This window comes from Lemur catta, chromosome 11, assembly GCF_020740605.2.
Source record: "Lemur catta isolate mLemCat1 chromosome 11, mLemCat1.pri, whole genome shotgun sequence".
Taxonomy (NCBI): domain Eukaryota; kingdom Metazoa; phylum Chordata; class Mammalia; order Primates; family Lemuridae; genus Lemur; species Lemur catta.
Genome location: NC_059138.1, coordinates 84,214,405 through 84,219,022, shown reverse-complemented (window position 1 = coordinate 84,219,022; position 4,618 = coordinate 84,214,405). Strand labels below are relative to the sequence as shown.

The window sequence follows — 4,618 nt, the reverse complement described above, 5'->3', positions numbered from 1 at the left end:
ATACTTACCTGGCAGGGGAGATATCATGATCACGAACGTGGTTTTCCCAGGGCAAGGCTTATCCATTGCACTCCGGATGTGCTGACCCCTGTGATTTCCCCATAAAATTAAAAAAAAAAAAGAAAGAAAAAAAATTTTAAAAAAGATAACCCATAAATATTTGCAAATTACATATCTAATACAAGGGACTTGTATCCAGAATATAGAAAGAACTCCTATAGCTCAGTGATTGAAAAATAAATAACCCAATTTAAAAAATGGTTAAAGAGTTACACAGGATGAATAAGTTCTAGAGATCTAACGTATAGCACAGTGTCTATAATTAACAATCCTGTATTGTATGTTTGAAATTTGCTAAGAGGTTAGATCTTAAGTGTTACAAAACAATTACTAAAGCCAAAAAAAAATTTTAGGATCTAAGTACACATTTCTCCAAAGAAGACACACAAATGGCCAAAAGCACATGAACAGATGATCAACATCATTATCCACTATGAAAATTCAAATAAAAACCACAATGAGATATCATTTCAGATACCAGGATGATTATAATCAATAGACAAGTTTTGTTGAGAATATAGAAAAATTGGAAACGTTATTCATTGCTGATGGGAATGTAAAAATGGTGCAGCTACTTTGGAAAACACTTTAGCAGTTCCTCAAAATGCTAAATGTAGACTTTCCATATGACCCAGCAATCTCATTCCTAGGCATATACCCAACCACATATGAAAACATATGTTAACACAACATGTACATGTTTATAGCAGCATAGTTCATAATAGGCAAAAAGTGGAAATAACCCAAATGTCCATTAACTGATGAACAGATAAACAAAATATGGCATATCCATACAGTGGAATATTGTTCAGCAATAAAAAATAATGAGTTTCTGATACACGCTACAACATAGATGAACCTTGAAAACATGCTAAGTGAAAGAAGCCTTAGTTTCCTTCTTTTAATTATCACCTGAAGTACAAAGTAGATGGTATTATTACCATTTGACAGATGAGGAAAATAAAGCTCAAAGAAATTGAGTTGCCTACAGCCACATAAACAATAATGTGAAACTGGGATTTTAATGTATTCTAAAGACCAATAAAAACACTTTTTTAAAAACTGTTAAAAGTGTTAAAGTCTTAATCTATATCCCTTTTCCTCTGTAGTGTCCTCAGTAATCATACAAATACTTTTCATATTTCCTTTTCCCTTTCTGTCTTTATGCCTGGCCTTCTTCCTAGTGTCCTGGGCGTACCTAAAAACTTCCAGTAGAAATCAAAGGATTTAAAAATCAAAATCTTAAAAATCAGCTCACTTTATTGATGGAAACTGAGATATACACAAATCAAATGTCTTGTCCAAGATCCTACTGTCACCTTGTGAAAAAAGCCTGGTTTATTTTGTCTCCCATCCAGTACTGTTTATACCAGATCAATGATTTTCAAATTCACTAGGGATACTCAAAGATGTTCCAAGGAGTAAATAGGCTGGGAAAGTTTTAAGGAAATCAATTTTCAGATCCTTACGTTCCATACTTCTGAAAGTGATCTGCCTAAGAATATACTGTGGTCTTGCTGGGACTCTTTCTCCCACTTTACCAAAGAAAGACACAACTCTCACTTATTCTCTCATCTTAATGGTGCATTGCCCAAAGGTGTAAGAACAGAGATAAAGCGAGCCACAATTTAAAACATTGGTATTGGGAAACCTTTTTAATCAAGGCAACCTGTCTTATTGTAGCAGTAAGTAATAATTTTCTATGGTCAAATGAACTAATGAGGGGGCATTTTAATTAATGCTTAAAAATTATTTATCAAAATGTGATGTATATTTGCTATTTTATCAATTTTATGTTACTGATAATTGAAATTATGTTTCAATCTATTAATAGAAGACATTTTTATGGCAGGATATATGATAGTGTTATCAATAAAAGACTTTAAAGCAAAAAGGTAATTAGCCTATTATATTACAATAAAATTATGTGAGAGAAATGGAATGGAAACAATTCAAAGAGAAAAAGGAGCATTGTAAAATTCTGCCTATTAAAGAAGGTTGATGTCATTTTTCTGAAAGAATAATAGTGGATGTCAAATTGCTATAGTTTGAGTCTTTTCCATACATACACACGAGTGATATAGTTATATTGATAAATCATAGTAAATTCATTACCATTATAGAAAAAATTCTCAACAAATCTGTCTGCTAATTTTTAACTCAGTATAATCATTTCCACACAGAAAATTATCATTGTTCTTAAAAAAATCAATGATTTTGAAGTCATGAAATATTGGAGATTTTTGCTCTCACCCTGAATTTTGCAACCTTTTCTTGTACAATTTCCCCAGGCACCCAGGTACCAGGCTGCTGCCTACTGAAACTTCTACTTAACACCCTTCAATTGCTCCCAATTGCTTATAGAAAAAAGTGCTAATACCTTCATGTAACTCATATTACTCCTCATAGTCTGAGTTCCACTTATAGCTCCAGACTCAACTTACTATCTGCTTAAATTAGCTCTGCAATTCAGTCATATAGAACTTCTTTCATTTATTTTGTTTTTTTGTTTGTTTTGTTTGTATAGTTACTTTCATTTAAATGTGTTATTTGAGGTTTCTTTGTTTGTTCTTTTTGAGACAGAGTCTCGCTCTGTTGCCCCAGCTGGGATGCAGTTGGGTCATCATAGCCCACTGCAACCTCAAACTCCTGGGATCAAGTGATCCTCCTGCCTCAGCCTCCTGAGTATCCGGGACTACAGGCACACACAACCACATCCAGCTAATTTTTTCTATTTTTGGTTGGTTGATCTCGAAATTCTGAGCTTCTCCCATCTTGGCCTCCCAGAATGCTAGGATTATAGCAATGAACCACTGTGCCTGACCCTTTTTAGTTTTTTGAAGATGCTCTACCTCTCTCAACTCTGGGCCTTTATGTGGGCTGTTCCTTCTATTTGAAATACTCATCCCCACCTCCTACCTTCATCTAGATCTCATTTTTACATATTTTCAAATCTTAATTTAGATATCACTTGAAGCTTTTTCTGACACCCTCCTTCCCCCCACTACCATCACTAAGGTTGGATTAAATGCTCCTCCTTTGTGTTTCTAGTTAATAATGTCTTTCCCGATCATGCATATATTTCAATTATCTCATTCCTTGTTTGTATCTTCCAATGGAGGGTTGGTCCCTAGACAGCTAGGACAGTGTCTACTTATTCACCGTCATATTTGTAGTCACCATCATAGTCTACTTACTCACCATCATCTTCTTAAGCCCTATAACAAGGTATGGTATGTGCTTAATGAATATTGGGAGAATTAAAGAATGGATTGACTGATTTTGCCCATTCATCAATTAAAATACTTTTATGGGAAGTAACAGCCACTCTTAACAATCTTTTTCAGGATTTATTGGAAAGAGATAGAGATTTATTGGAAGGGTATCAAGAGCTCATAAATTGACAGAAAACTGTAATGCTAGGCTTGTAAAGTACAGACTCAGGTGGCCCCAGACAGCCAAGAAACTATTAATAGAAGATTTTAGCAGGAGTAGCCTGGGAAGGACACAACCACCTTTGTTGTGGGGCACTGCTACTGCCTTTTTGGGATTCCCCCTCAATGCCATTGGAGATAATTTCCCCACTGCTGTGAATTAAATATCATCTCCTCTTTGTCTTTGTGTCACTTGGTCAAGAATCAACATTCAGGAAAAATGATTCACGGCTGAGCTTAGATCATATGCCCATGTACAGGCTGCTGGGGGCGGGGAGAGGAAACATCAGGATATGGCCCCTCGTGCTTCCAGAGTGGGAAGAAAAGGGCTTGCCTCTTACCAAGACAGTGAAGAAGAGAGGGTTGGACATAGTGCAGATAAGAAAGTACAGCTGTTCATTACAGCTGTCTAGAACTAAAGCAAAATATGTGTTCCCACACAGAACAGTTTGTTCAGTGCCATGTGTGTATGCAGGGCTTCTAGAATATCTTAAAAAGTAATAGAAACACATGAATTGAGTGAAATGCTTTTAGAGATGTTCTTAAAGAAGCATAATTTTTATTCTGTTATCAAAAGGAATGCTCAGAAATTCAGATATGGTGATGGTAGGCATTTTACTTAATGAAGTATTCATTTAGGGATAGAAAGAGGAGCAATTACAAAACAGACATTTACAATAAAACATCAATGGAAAAAAGCTTAAAATACTTTTGGTTGCATTATGGAAAAGTTATTTTGTCCTCCGATCTCAATTATAGCACACAATTCCACCTTTCTGTGGAAACGGCCATGAGCCTAGAAATCCAAGGGAGTTTGAAAATCACTCAATAAATTTTAAAATGTTTGCATTAATTTTTAGGAAAGTTTGTTGTAATCAATATTTAATGAGAACATAATAAGAATTCAGGCTTGTGAAAACAAGCCAAAGGATTTTTTTTCAAATATGGAAGAAATAAACCATATCAGAAAAACAACAATAAAACAACCCAGTGTAAACCTGAATAACCAGGGATGACAAAAAAGTACATATCCATATAAAAACTCACACATATATGTTTATAGCAGCTTTATTCATAATTGCCAAATTTGGAAGCAACCAATAAGTTCTTCAATAAGTGAATGG

The 4,618-nt window shown here is 34.8% G+C and overlaps 1 non-coding gene across 1 annotated transcript; it reads left to right on the top strand.

Annotated features, from left to right (window-relative positions):
* Positions 1-171, top strand: LOC123647916. The gene has a single exon (XR_006738438.1). It is a non-coding gene; the product is annotated as a U1 spliceosomal RNA (small nuclear RNA).
* The last annotated feature ends 4,447 nt before the right edge of the window (positions 172-4,618 follow it).